General features: G+C 34.7%; 1 protein-coding gene and 1 long non-coding RNA gene across 2 annotated transcripts in view; one reads left to right on the top strand and one right to left on the bottom strand.

Annotated features, from left to right (window-relative positions):
• Ca-beta (Calcium channel protein beta subunit) overlaps positions 1-15,857 on the top strand; it is a 636,212-nt gene that overhangs the window by 122,144 nt on the left and 498,211 nt on the right. The gene's annotated exons all lie outside the window — the stretch shown is intronic.
• LOC145674455 (uncharacterized) overlaps positions 15,013-15,857 on the bottom strand; it is a 32,795-nt gene continuing 31,950 nt past the window's right edge. Inside the window, exon 4 of the long non-coding RNA XR_014128940.1 lies at positions 15,013-15,758. This is a non-coding gene — a long non-coding RNA (uncharacterized LOC145674455). The remainder of the gene's footprint in view (positions 15,759-15,857) is intronic.

The raw sequence follows: 15,857 nt of genomic DNA, 5'->3' as shown, positions 1-15,857 counted from the left end.
AAGCCGACTTACCTCAAGGTAGCGACTACACTGAAACTAACAAATTATTTTATGCTCAATTTTTTTTACTATTTTATTCTGTATTTATTAGAATTTGTGCTGCAGAATAAATAAATAAATAAAAAAAAGAAGCTTGGTCGCCAACTGGACGTCAAGTTTAGCGACCACATTTTGAAAAACAGTCTCCACTATCCCTAATATTAACAAATTATTTTCTGTTCAATTTGTGCTAATTCATGTTAAAATTATTGGAATTTGTACTGCAGTAAAACTCACATCAGTGCACTCTATAAACCAGAAACTAAACGGTTTTCAGTTCCCCACTCGCTTATCGACTTGTGGATGAATGAACTATTTTTATAGTAGTTCTGCTAATGTTATATTAAAAAAAATATTTTTTGAGATAATACTTGGAAGCTCGTATTTGAGGTAAGAAATTATGAGAATTTAGGAATATGTATGTAGAATAACTACTTGTTTTCTCGCATTTTTTAAAAAAAAATTTTTGAAGGGTGGCAACACTTATCCCACCACCACCAGATGGCGGACAAGTCAGGGGGTATTTGGTCCCCCTTTTTATCCTACAGCTTCACTTTCCTCCCTTTTCTAAAGCCCTCTACAACAGTCAGCAATATCAGCACCAGTAATAATGAAAAGAGAAAAGTTTCTTGATGGACCTTCTCTGTCTCTCTTATGTGGGGTGTGGTCTACTTTTTTTATTTTCTAGGGGTGGAGTTCCTTCAGAGATTGAGAGGGGTGGGTATTCGTTATTGTATTCAGAACATTAGCCCTATTGATGTTTTTTTGAGGGGAAAAATCTGGAATTTATATTGGTATCAAATTGCGGAATATCTTGACTTGACTTCAAGAAGGCGCGTAACAGGTTGATGGTGTGTGTGTGTGTGTGTGTCTGAATACACGCTCACACACATTCACATGCGTCAAAATGCGTAGAGAGGAGAGAGAAGAGGTCATGGGCACATCCGGTAAAAAGTCCATAAGCTTTCTGTTGTAGTGTGTGGTAAATGTGTGTGTGTGCATTGCAGGCGGCAGTATAGACACTTGCAAAAGGGACCAGCAAAAGCAAGTGCTGGTGGTGGGATAAAAGAAAAGAGGGTGGAATTTTCTTCTTACAGAAAAACAGCGTTGCCAAAATTCTTGTACAGATGGCATCTCTTTGTAACCTATTCTCTAGGTTCTTCCTAACGTTTACTGCAAGAAAATATAAGAAAATCGAATAGTATATTTGGAATTAGATTTCGTAACAAACAGCTTTAAATTTTCATATAGTGACACCTGTTTAAGTTGGTTAGCCTATCCAACTTTATTCAAGTAGTCAACTTAACTTACAAAGTAATACAACAAAACAATTAAACTGGCCATTTGTCAAATTTGGCCAGCAAATCACTGGCCTACAATATTTTCTAACTTCATGGTATTACAGTAAAACAAGAGTTCGCCATCCGTAAATCAGTAAAACAGTCCGAAGCGAATACATGGATTGAAAAAGGTCTCAAGTTCAGCAGAGTATTTTTTTCTTTTTTTCTTTTTTTTAAGAAAGCAAAATACAATATAATATTGTGGATTGTCTTATTAATTATGTATCTTATTGTATCTCCTTAGGATTCTAATTGCATGAAGCAGATATATCAACGTGAAAAATATGTATATGTCTGTGGACTTAGGATATTTTTCAATTCCGATTCTGAGTTTGAAATATTTTTGTATTGTTAAGTTCAGTTGCATGTTCCAAGTGTAAATAATTGCCGTTACATTTTAATAAACCAATGATAAACATGAAATACTAATTACATCCGAGAGTCTTGTACCTTACCAAGCAAATCCTGAAATAACGCCACTCTTACAGTATTGTTGACTAATTGTTGGGATATACGTATTGTTGTGATTGTTGAGATCTACGTATTTTTGGGGTTGTTGTGGTATTTAAGTAGCTATAAAAAAATGTACCAAAATTAAACAAAAAGCGTATTATCATTATCGCACTTACTGAAAGGCGTGCGAAACAGACCGTGTTGGTTGGATTTAGAATCGAAGGAGTTAAAAAAAGAAAAGAAAAGAATTTAGAATTGACTCGGATTAAAAAAAACTCCTGCTCACTGGTCTAACGTTCGTGCCTTTAGTGTACGGGGTGATGGGTTTGATTCCTGGTGGGAAAGCTTCAAGTAAATTTACAGTAGTTCAAATCCAACTTTGAACTGTATGTATCGCCTTCATGTTGCTGACAAAGGATCTAATTACTACTAATACGTTTAAAAAAAAAGAAGAAGAAGCAAATTACTACTAATACTTCTTTTTTTTTTAAAAAAAAAAAAAGAAGCAAATTCAACTTCAAAAATAATTAGTAAACGATTTGCCAAATTGTGTTGTAGAACTGCCTGTCCTATGCCACTTTTAAGTCAGAATATAGGTTCTTTAAAATTAATAATAAAATTCGGAAACTACACAGTGAGAATTTTAATTTATAAGGAACCACTGACAAATATACTGCTATTATATCAATGTTAAATTATAATAACCCATGGCTAGTATAAAAACCAGAGGTTCATTGTAATTTCACTAAAAATTTAACAGTGCATTATATTTTCCTATATATGCACTATTTTTTTTAAAAAAAATCAACGAATGCAATTTTTAAGAGTAAACAAGAAATATGTAATTAATCTTAAGCATTATAATTCATCTTCAGGATATTTTTAAATGTAAGTAATTAAATATTTATTGTGAAGAAAATTTAATTATATTTATCGATAACTTTGTAGCAGTAAAATTTTTTTAATGTAACAGCTATTTACGTTAAGAACGAAGAAGATTGGAATTAATTTCAAAGCAAAGAACATTAAATTAATCATAATTTTATATATATGCTTTATATTATATTTGTCCTCTATACAAGAAATGAAGTTGGAAATAATTTATATTAATAATTATTTTTCGTAATAAAAAATAACATTACTGTCAAATATTATTATTTGTATTTATAGCATAAGTTATTAATATTTCACGTTAATTATTTTTCTTCTTTTTTATTAGTTGATGTTCAATTACTATTTGTAATTTAATGTGCATGTGTATGTGTGTGTGTTTGTTACAATATTCATCAAGACTTTATGTTAGTAACTTTTCTGCACCTTCTTGAGACTGTGATTCTAGCTAATACATTGTCTGTAGCAATACTACATTAAAAAAAAAAAAAAAAAATGGAACATTGTCAACGAACGGTCTTTGTTTTAGCAACATCCTTGCTCTTCGTAGTTCATACAAATCCCATAACACAAGTTCTAAAAAAATGTCAATGTAATAACTTTGTTTTTTCAAATGTTTCAAAATGAAATGTAATCTTTAAGTTTTACGTCCCATGGTTATGCCGACTAGGCTAAAAGAGACGGTGATAATGAGAAATGACTGAAATGGTGGAATGAAAAAAGTTTAGGGAAATGATAGAACCCCGAGAAAACCCACGCACACGGTGTTTGTTCACCACAAAGCTCACTTGGCGCGTGCTAGGTTCGAATTAAGGACTCCATGCACCAGAGGTGAACGCTCTATCACTGGCCCACCGAGGGCCCGGTCAAATATTTCGAATCATCGATAAGTTTTAGCATCATCGATTTGAAAAATAGAAGGAAATTTTGAGAGTTAAGGTAATAAAGTTGAAGATCGAAAAACATGGAAGAAACAATTCCAAATTCTAACCTAAGAAGATGTGGGATCAGGATCTTCTATTAGACACAAAACCTGCCAACAGACATAATAATAATAATAATAATAATAATAATAATAATAATAATAATAATAATAATAATAATAATAATAATAATAATAATAATAATAATAATACCGAGCTTCTTAGTGACTAAGCGGTTAGCGTACGCGCCTTTGGCGTGGGAAACCCAGGTTCTATTCCCAGCGGGAGCGGATGTGGTTCAGATTCCACGTTAATCAGTAGGTCCCTTCTCATGTAGCCTCGCTGCTGAAATGGACGTTAAACTCAAAATCAACTCAGCTCAATGATAATAATAGCTTCATCAGGAGTATAACTTTTAGGTGGAGGGGGTGGGCTTGTTGAATAAGAGGAAGTTTCTAAACTTAGTGGTTATCACCTAACTCGCTTAAAGATTAAAAAGAAAATAGATCTCCTGATCAATTAATATTGTTTTTAACCGTTTCATCTATATTCATAAAGCTCCAAAAAAATGTAGAAATAATACGTTCCTCATGTTGTTTGCTTGTGTGTACGTGTGTGTGTGTGTGTGTGTGTGTGTGTGTGTGTGTGTTTAAAAAAATTGTTTTTGTGAATGTGCGTGAGAGTGAGTGTGTGTTGTATAGGAATCTCTTTAGCGTATCGTTGGCACCAGTGCACGAACATAAAAGTTGAAAATAAACTAACATTAAGATAAAATTGAGACGAAGAAATCATAGAGAAGCCAAAAGATTTCAGCACTTTTCCTACGCTTTTGTAAATCACCTGAGAATATAATTTTTCTTTTCATTGGAATGCCATCGGAGTCACACAGCTATGAAAGGGAGATTAAGAAGAAGAAGAAAACATACTGTTAGCTCGTATGTGAACTAACATGGGGAAACATATTTGGTAAGTTACGGCCGTCTGTAGGATTAATTGTTTTTTTGTTTTTTTCAAATTATAATTTTGAGAGAAGATTTTGTTAAATCATTGTGTACAGCACAGATATAAACGCATTTCAAACAATCTCACAATACAGAAGGATGTTTTGCCTTTTATTTACAACGGCGAAGAAAGAAAGATAAAAACACAATCAATCTATTTTTAAAACATTGCTGAACTCTTCTAAAGCACACGACACAACTTGATTGCGTAAAGCATGTGTGCGGTTCGCTATAAACACACTTCTTTCTACTTTAGCTTTCTACGACTGACTTATATATCTCTGTATTTGCTCGTAGTATACAGGGAATGCTATGCAGAATTGGGTAGACGTGATGGACGCTAAAATTTCTTAAGTGCAAAATAACTGTATACTTCTTACTATACAAGTACGGTAACTACGTAATAAATGCACTTACAGTATAATATGCTAGAACAGTTTTTTACATCACAACTAAATTTTGTCACATCCCCTTGTCGGCGACCCTCAAAAGTAATTTCCTGTTTGTAATAAGCTTTTTGATTAAATAAGCATGTTTTTTTTACTTATATTTATCTTTTTTACTTCCCTTCGCGATCCCATTCTAGAATATTAAGTAGCATATATATATATATATATATATATATATATATATATATATATATATATATATATATATATATATATCCAAAGATGAGACTATACTGATCGCTTGTTCACTGGTGACGAAAAGTGGGCCCTCCTTTTTGACACTCCTGAGCGTACCACACATTGGTTGTCACCGCGCAACCCTGTTCCGCACCCAGGAAAGGCTATGCTTTCTGTATAGTGGAATTGTCGACAAGTGGTGCATTATGAGCTCCTTCCACCTGGTCAGACCATCATTGCTGACTACTCTCAGCAGTTGCAAAGGTGCACCGTTCATTGCGGCAGAAGGAGCCGGCATTAGTGAATCGCAAGGATGTGCTGTTCCTGCAGGACAATACTAAGCCACATGTGGCAAAGAGAACCTGAAGACCTTTTACCAACTTAACTGAGAGACACTGCACCATGCACTATATTCACCGGGCTTTGCGCCAACAGACTACCACCTGTTTTATTCCCTCGACAACTAGTCCGTAGGAGATCCTTCGCAAATGAGGGAGACTCGCGAAAACATTCACCGACTCCTATGCATCCACGATAGCCGGGTTTTACCATGCACTATATGCACCGGACTTTGCGCCAACAGACTACCACCTGTTTCATTCCCTCGACAACTACTCCGTAGAAGATCCTTCGCAAATGAGGGAGACCCGAGGAAAACATTCACCGACTACTATGCATCCACGATAGCCGAGTTTTATCACCAGGGCATTGTGCAGCTGTAGAAACGTTGGCAAAAGGCATTTGACATTGATGGAGATTATTTCGAAACCTTAAGGTACGTACTATCCATCCACTGTATCACTCTTTGCTTATCAATGGCAAGAACTTTTATGGTTATCTTGTAATTGACAATTATGTCTCCATGGTTTTGGTGTATAGTCTGCACTGAAAATCATATCTTGTTAGTGTTCACGCCCTCAATTTATGTATTAGAACAGGTAGAATACATTCCTTGAAAATGTTTTGCCTGGAATACATGCGTAGTTTTACTTTTTTAATATCAATCTGTCCGTTCCGAATACACTGGCTTACCTGTTCTTTGTTTTGATGCTACCACCCATATGTATCTTTTCTTCTCTAATTTGATAGTTTCACGTGATTGTTCACCTTCTTGCGAAGTTACTATAATCGCTTTTTCGTTTTTTCCATGATATGACTTTCTTACTCTTCAGATTAAGCAAGCTCTTCTATCATATCTTGTTGTGGAGTTTACTTGTTTACTTAAAAAGAAATTTTAAAAAAAGTTAGTCTCCGTTCACATTTCTTAATCAAGTATTTTGTGTACATTCAAAACTATTTGAATCTATCAGAGTTTAACTAGAAAACAAAGTTCTTTTGTTTTAAATATATAACAATGGAATGGTTCATGACAGGTAAGAATATCCCTTATTATACGATAGGCCTATTTTTGAAACAATCGAAATGGAATACTTCATTATCACATAGAATAGTCTACTTTTGTGGCTCCTGGTAGCGAAGTCGCTAACGCTCTCGTTTTTGGTCTGAGCGGTCCCGGATTCGATTCCCGGTGCGGACACTCGGTCGAAAAAGTGTAAAAGCTTTTCAGACCAGCTATTCTGAATGAGGATTTTCCTGAGTTTTCCTCATTTACATCAGCCAAGTGCCGGGATGGTACCTTTCGTATAGGTCCCTTCCTTCCTTAACCAATCCTTTCTTTCTTCCCTTTCCTTGCATAGTGTGGTTGCCGAGGGACGTCATCCCTCGTAAGTGACGAGCTAACATGGCCACAGATGTCGAAAGCCCCAGAAATCTAAATCCAAATTCTAATAGTCTACTTTTCAAGCTTTTCATCCAAGGCTAGCATGCAGATCTGTCATTTAGTTTTGAGGAATATACGGTAGCTATTTGATTTACGAAGAGAAATGTCGTATTTTCATCTGTAAGAATTAATCAATGACGGAACTCTTGAGGGTAGTCATATACCGGTACAAAATCTTATATAGAGTTTGTAGTACGTAGCTTGTAGTGATAAAATTGTTACTTTTTACGGATGTGATAGTACGTTTTCTGCAAGGAAATGCCATTTGTGCTAGTTGATTCATCTAGTGACATATCAGTAAAAATATCATATTCATAGCATCCATCTTGTTTTTCTGAAGCTTTGCTATTTCTCTAAAGTATGTGTATATAATATAATACTTTTCCTCCGTAAAGTTCTATATGCTGTTTCGATCATCTCTTGTCAATATGTATACATATCAGGACACGAAATGTAGTTCATATGTGCTTGTGCCGCTAGTTAAAAAAAAAAAAAAAAAAAATCCATCCAGCAAAGGGATGAAAGAAAATGTTATAAGCAACCCCTTTCGTTGTTAGCGCGTTCATGTTCTTCATTTTTTTCATTTTTGTTAGCCCCGCGCTAATGCCAGCTGTACTGTCAATCCGATCCTAATTTTTTTTCTCTTCTTGTTCTTTCTTTCTCTCGTTTTTTTCTCTTTCAGAAGGGGTCCACCTTGAACTTTGCTTGCACCCCCAACCCCTGTACTTCCTTTCCACCCCCCTCTTTACTCCCTTCAAACTCTACTCGTCATCACTACACGTATGGAGTACTTTCCATATTTGGTAAGACCAGACTAGGGTAAGTTTTTAAGGGTTGGGAAAGGCAAGAATCTTACCTCAGGGTTGCCGCAAGAACAACCTAATTTCTTTTCTTTTCTTTCTTAAAAAAATCTGTACCCGTATAGCCGTATGGTTTTCACGAGTGCTCTCATGTTCGATTCTGGTAGGAGTACACTACTTTAGGTGTTGATTCCATGTCGTTAGCGATTGAGGAGCCACTTACCAGGTAGCGAATAAACCAGAGGCTTCATTTGGGGAGGGCAGGGAGGCAGTTCTTATTGTGTTTGATATACATATGCTTTTTAACAAATTGTATACTAATAATAAAAGGTGAAAGTCTTATGTTGGTGGACATCCCTGCTTCCCCCCCCCCCCCGGAAAAGTCGAAAATGACGCTACTGGAATGAACTTTGACTTGTTGGTAGAAAGCCACAATTAACGGCTATGGAAGAAACCGTTATGCTAAGCTATACATCACATTATTAATATTATTACTACTACTACTACTACTACTACTACTACTACTACTACTACTACTACTACTAATAATAATAATAATAATAATAATAATAATAATGTGTCCTACAGTAGTCCTCTGTGCAAGGTGGTTTATTTTTATATACAGGAAAAGTAAAAAAAAGAGATAAAAAAGAAGAGAAATTTAAGGTCAGAAGAAGAACCTCTAAGCATCATTTTGCAAACATTATAGCACAAAACATAATCAATGGTAGTTATCTGCTTACTCCCATTAGATGAAAACATTAATTTAACCCGTCATCCAAATGGAGCTTTAAAAAAAAGAAACTCATAATGAGAGCTCCGGTGTGGCTTTGTAGTTAGCATACATGCTTTCGAAGGGGTCGACTCCGGTTCGATTTCTAGCGGAAGCCCAGGTGTTTCGGATCACACGTGAAGTTGTAGGTCTACATCTCATATAGCCTTGCTGCTGAAAGAAACGTTAAGGCCAAATCCCTCTATCTATTATCCTAAAGGAAAAGCTAAAGGAAAAAGGCTTACTTATTTAGATTACCTAATCTAACCCTTCTTGTGTGCAACTTTCTGAAGCTATATGGTGAAACCTTCTCTTAACTTCTAGCGATTTTTTTATCGACATGACTTCCCTCAATCGCCGCCACTGCTCTCAACTTTTTTTTTTTTTTACTCTATTGCACCAGGTGCCCAACTCATTAAACAGTAATAACTTCTTTTTTTTTGCTGCGCTTAGCCATGAAACAACGTGCATGCTTTCGGTGCTCTTCATGTATGAATTCGAACTCCGCTGAGGACAGTGTCTCGGATATAAACCAGAGCAGTAGTTAAGGTCCCACATTCAGCAGTAGTTCCCGTCTCATATAGCTTCAGTGTTTAAAGGGGACGTTAAATCTAATCAATGAAATAATTAACACTAAGTTAATTTCGAGTGCCTCTTCACGGCATGATCACCGGTTCAATTCCCCATTAGACTGCTTACCTGTTATACGATCCCCAGTCCAATTTAAGCAGTAAGTTTGGCTTTTTCCGATATTGGACCAATAGTGACCAATTTAGAGAGAGAGAGAGAGAGAGAGAGAGAGAGAGGTGGTAAAGTTACGAAAATGGCAAATAGATTCACTATTGGCCAAAATTTAGATTTTTAGATTTGCTGTATACTATTATATACTTTGGTTGCAATCACTATAAGTACAGTAGTGATAGCAACCCTGCGAGATACGTTGGGTGGAGGAAAGATCACACAGAGATGAATAAGGAACGCGGAACATGGACCACAAGCATTGAGACTGGACTTGAAGGGCGTAGTTTGCTGTACCACACATAAAAAAGTAGGTTCTATAGCCCAGCCCTGATGCTTTTTTCCCCTCCTTTTTAAAACCATCAACCCAGGGGGTGAATTGATGGGGGAAGGGGTTGAAAAAAAGCGGGTCGAGATCCTGAGAGGTTCTTCAACCCTAGAAGTCTTCGAGGCACACACATATTCTACTACGTAAGACAAGGCGGTTTCTTCTTCTTCTTTTTTTTTTGAACCACAGAACTTTTTTTTTAGAAATAACAAGCACATGATTCTTTTATATAACATTACTTTACAAAAAGGTTCTAAAAAATTTTACACAAAAAAGTAACATAAAACAGCGAAAAAATATTTTTATTAATTATAAATGTTAGCATAGAAAGATTAAAAACCGTTATTTGAGTCGAAGTGGAAGAACTTATTTACTTTTAACAAATCAAAATAAAGAAATTAAACAGAGGGTTGTATGCTTGTATATGTCGATTCAACAGGAAGAGTGGTGCTGTAAAAGACAATATGGAAGAACCGACACTCTAGAATTTTAGTTTACTGAAGTGTCACACATAATACAGCGTAGTTTCACGATATACATAATATCTAGACATTGACTCAGAAAAACTTGATTTTACAATTCTACCAAGCTCTATGATGATTGTAAAGGTTCTGGTGCATGTTGTCCCGGGTTCAAACCCTGCTCCCGCCAAGTGAACTTTGTGGCGGACAAACACCGTGTGCGTGGGTTTCCTCGGGGGTACTCTTGTTTCTCCCACTTTCTTCATTCCACCATTTCATTAATTTCTAATCATCACCGTCTCCTTTAGCCTAGCCGGCATAACCATGGGACGTAGAACTTAAAAAAAAAAAAGATTGTAGATGCTTACCTATCGCCACCTATAATTTTTTTTTCATTATTTGTTTATATTTGCGGACTTAAGAGCAAATAAGATTTACGATAGTTCAGTTAAATTTAGAATTATAAAATTTATATCAAGGAAAATCGAATCAGTAAGTAGAGATCAAACCGTGCACTTTTCCAATATTTAATTTCATTCAATACTGTAAACATTATTTAGAACTTCATAATACGCTTCCAAATTTAACTTTCTCAGTAACAAACGAAGCGAAACATTTAAAAAGTACAGGTTACACTGTAAGAACTCAATTCATTCTCGGCACATTTCTTTCATATGTCAAAATGATTGTGAGGGCTCCGAAAAAGAGAGACATCTACTGGCGATAATACTTATAGATTTAATTCTTCTAAGACTTTAAAGTCTTAATTTCTAGACTTTATATTAGCTGTCCGACTTAGCCAAGGTAGGAACCAGACCTCTTTTCCGAAAATTGTAGAGAACGGGAAATTAATAGGACTTTACGGCATACAGGACATTAACTTTTAAAGGGACAAAGGTAGGACTTCCTCTCTCACGAAATTTCCATCTACATGCCTGCTCATATTGATCCAATATTATTCTCTTTCTTACAATAGAGCTCCATCGTGGCTGTATAGTTAGCGTGCATGTCTTGGATGCTGGAGACTCGGGTTCGATTCATGGTAGGAGCTCATGTGCTTTCGGATATCACGTTAAGCTATACATGCACATCTCATGTAGCCTCGGTGCTGAAAAGAGACTTCAAACCAACCAACCAATATTTCTTATCGTATAATAAACTTAACTTTCGTAAATAAAAGTTTCTTGGTCAAACTGCTCCCAAGAAGAAACAAACTATATCGCAGATTTCCTAATTACTGGAGAGTATGCAACTTTCTCGTCACAAATATGCTACAGGTTGTCTGATTAACAGGATACCAGCGTTTAGACAGCGTAAATGAATAATTTGTTCTTTTTCATTGGAAAGATTGCTACTGAAACCCCATCTTCTTAAACATTACTAGCTCCAAGCGTGCGGGAGCCTTATTTCACTCCATGCGTGTGTCTGGTACTTTTCCTCTCGGCAATTACTGGCTGGATCTGAACCAAATTTGGTGGGCAAGTAGCCCATCATCTGACAAGTAAACCTTACGTTTGGGTGAATCGAGTTGCTGACTGAGACACATATGAGAAAGTAGTACTAAATGTGGTCAGTATTTCAGTGAAGTTGTAGGTGCGAAGCTCCAGGGGTTTAGGAGATACAGCTACCAGAACATCACATGGAAGTACAGAATAGTCTTCATACAGTTGGAGGTAAAAGCTCTGTAAGACCCCTTGTAACGACAAAAGGTGAATAACAAATATATGGGTACATATTAGAACTAGGGGGAAGTCATATAGTAAGGGCATACCTGACGGCGGCCATCTTGAAATCCGCCATTTTGAATTAAGGTTAAGTTTTTAAAATAGGAATAGGGTCATGTGATACATGATTTAAGGCACAAATTTAATCAGAAGAACAATGGTGACGTTAATTTTGATTTATGCGCAATTGGTAAAAAGTTACAAGGAAATTAAATATTATTGGAGCATATGTATTAGTCCTTTAGCCCACCTTGTAAATTTTATGTTAATGATAATAATTAAATAAAAAGCAGGTGGATAAATATTCGGTCTATAATAAGAGTTGCCTTGATGGCGGCCATGTTCAAATCCGCCATTTTGAATCAGACAAAAGTTTTAAACAAAACGCATAACAGTGACACCTTATTAATAGCAAATTTTACCATAAATCCAACGGTATAACCATTTTTGCTTTATCATTAACCAGCATTTGTTATCGCATAAACAAGTTGCTAATTTAAGGAAAAATGACCAAATTGGAATTGAGTCATAATTGAACTTGGGTCTTTCTTCCAGAAAAGTCCTCAATTAGTACAATCAATATGTAGTTCAGAAAAGAGTGCATGACTTGCACAAATGCTCTGCTCACAGTGAGCACACCTAACAAAGGCAATCGAGTTACACTTGACACATTTGTCGTTAACAATTCCGTCAAAGCAGTAGTCGTAAGGAGCGATCCAACGTCCAGGTTCTTCATTCAAATATCCAGCCTGATTGAAAGCGAATCGAATCATATTGCGAAAACGAGGAGCACTGAACTGATAATTGTAAACGACTGAAGTTGTATGAACCTATGACGATGCCATATGTTCACGTCACTTTCTGTCTTTAATGATAAAGGAAAAATGGTTGTACCGTTGGATTTATGGTAAAATTTGCTATTAATAAGGTGTCACTGTTATGCGTTTAGTTTAAAATTTTTGTCTGATTCAAAATGGCGGATTTGAACATGGCCGCCATCAAGGCAACTCTTATTATAGACCTAATATTTATCCACCTGCTTTTTATTTAATTATTATTATTAACATAAAATTTATAAGGTGGGCTAAAGGACTAATACATATGCTGCAATAATATTTAATTTCCCTGTAACTTTTTACCAATTGCGCATAAATCAAAATTAACGTCACCATTGTTCTTCTGATTAAATTTGCGCCTTAAATCATGTATCACATGACCCTATTCCTATTTTAAAAACTTAACCTTAATTCAAAATGGCGGATTTCAAGATGGCCGCCGTCAGGTATACCCTTACTATATGACTTCCCCCTAGTCCTAATATGTACCCATATATTTGTTATTCACCTTTTGTCGTTACAAGGGGTCTTACAGAGCTTTTACCTCCAACTGTATGAAGACTATTCTGTACTTCCATGTGATGTTCTGGTAGCTGTATCTCCTAAACCCCTGGAGCTTCGCACCTACAACTTCACTGAAATACTGACCACATTTAGTACTACTTTCTCATATGTGTCTCAGTCAGCAACTCGATTCACCCAAACGTAAGGTTTACTTGTGAGGAATAAAGAACGCCATGTTTGTTGGCCGAGTTCAGTTAGGGACACGCTTGGCTCAGCTTGTATATAGTACTTTTATTATTTCTCGGTAACAACTGGCCAGATCTGAACGAAATTTGTTGGGTAAGTAGTCAATCGTGTAAGAAACAAAGATTGCTACATTTGGTGGTCGAGTTCGGTCAGGGACCAAATTGGCAACCCAGGAGCTTCTGAGGTCAGTTTACCGACCGTGTTTCGCTTATAAGTTCTGCATGATTGCAAAATATGGTGAATGAAAAAGAATGGGCGCTACAATTTCAATGCTAAAATATAACTTGAAGGACTGCTGTAGAGAAAAGGGGAATTATGCATACAGACTACCCTAAGTGCAAGATTGCCACTAAACTACTGAAAGCAAAGCGTTCAAATAGATTATCCAAATATACAACGGTTATTAGGGTTCACAACTAATAGATTATGAGGCACATTCTTCCAATATTTAAGTGAATTGTAGTAGAATGTTACTATAGTGTAGTGACAATTGCAGAATAAAGATTAGTAACAGTGAGTCATTTTAGGGCGATGAAATGAAAAATCTACGTTTTTTCCGGAAAACTTTATTACTTAATTATGCCCAATTATGGCTTGTATATACATATACATCCACAAGATTAAAGTTATATAATAATAATAATAATAATAATAATAATAATAATAATAATAATAATAATAATAATGATAATAATAATAATAATAATAATAATAATAATAATAATAATAATAATAATAATAATAATAATAATAATAATAATAATAATAATAATAATTGTTATGATCGTATAAACTAAGGGTTTATAAGTGTGACATATGGATTCAATGGCTGCCACCGAAAATTAAGGTGTTCTTAATTGTTCTGTATCAACTAGAGAATCAGGAAAAATATAGAAAACAATTTCAGGATAAATTAATAATAAGTGACGGAAATGCGGCGATAGCGATTAGCGTGGGTATCGCCGTATTTCCGTCGATACGATTCCATTGCGGGGACATACTTTCACTGTTGGATCCAATATCATGAGCTTATTGGAGAGTTACCTGAATTAAGGGATAACGAACTACAGTTTAGAAAGCTACAAAGAAATAATGCTTTGCAAACCCATGCCACTAAATACACAATTGAACGTGTATTATTTGGCCAGCCATTACCTTTCATGGGCTATGTAGCACCAGAGAAACCTGGAAACTTTAGTAAGAAAATGATTTTCTCACAAAATAAGGTGAATAACCAAGGTAAAATCTTCATTTTAAAAAATAATGCTTATCAGGTTACTTCACAGTAGTACCCAAAGACTGTGTAATAAGAAATTTCTCCGTGGGATGCAGCAAACCTCAAAAGATTTAGTCCCCCGTAAGTACCGCTAGTAAATTTATTTCTAGCACCGCAAATAATTCAGCTTTGAAAAGCGATAATAATTCTCAGTAGGTAGCAAACTAACTTTTTAAAATATATTACAGCTTTATCTTAACATAGTTTACTTAATGCAATAAATAAAAAAATGACTACACGTCTATTTTTTTTTACAATTTTATTATTAACTCCTTTAAATTACATTTATAAAAAAATAATATTATGTTCACAATAAAATAAGCAATAAAGAGATATATAGTACAGTAGAATATTAATTATTTAAGATATGTATATATCCAATGACTGATATTATTTTATGAGCAATAAAGACTTCAATTTTTTTGAAATTAATTCTTCATCATAAAATCTATACCATGTAATAATTAATTGATTTTTTTTGTTACATCTGTGTATATTTAAAATTATTTTATTTTATGACTCAGTAGTTATAACCATACTGAAAAATGTTGTAATCAAATTGAAATGAAAGTCAGAAAAGCTCAGAATTCAAAGGAAACACTACACAATTTATAGTAATTATTTTGTTTTCTGACTGTTACTTATTAATTTCTTACTGACTTTCATCATATTTTCTTATCTGTGCCTGTCTTTCATACATTGGATTAAGATATAAATATATACATATTTAATAATGTTGAATATAAAGATACAAATTTATTACTGAATAAATAATTTGCTTGAAATAAGAAATATATTTCTCACTTTTTTAAAACAAATGAACATGCATGCCGTCTCTGATCCTATACTGAATAATATATTCATGTTTCTTTTTTAATATTCATAATATCATACAATATAAAACCATTTCATTTTTTGTTGATTACTTTTCATTTTTTTCCTTTGGTAACAAGTTCCAAAATAATTGCAATATAACGTAATTGGCTTCGGTAGTATAGAGAACACGGAGGGGATACATATCTAGAAACAGAGAAAGCGTCAGAATATAATATAAACACATAACCACATAATAAAATAAGAACGTTCTGCAGAATAGAAAAAAAAAGTTAAATAACGATA

Source organism: Thermobia domestica, chromosome 2 (assembly GCF_964235325.1).
Source record: "Thermobia domestica chromosome 2, izTheDome1.hap1.1, whole genome shotgun sequence".
In the NCBI taxonomy this organism is placed as follows: domain Eukaryota; kingdom Metazoa; phylum Arthropoda; class Insecta; order Zygentoma; family Lepismatidae; genus Thermobia; species Thermobia domestica.
This window is presented reverse-complemented; position numbering and strand designations above follow the sequence as displayed.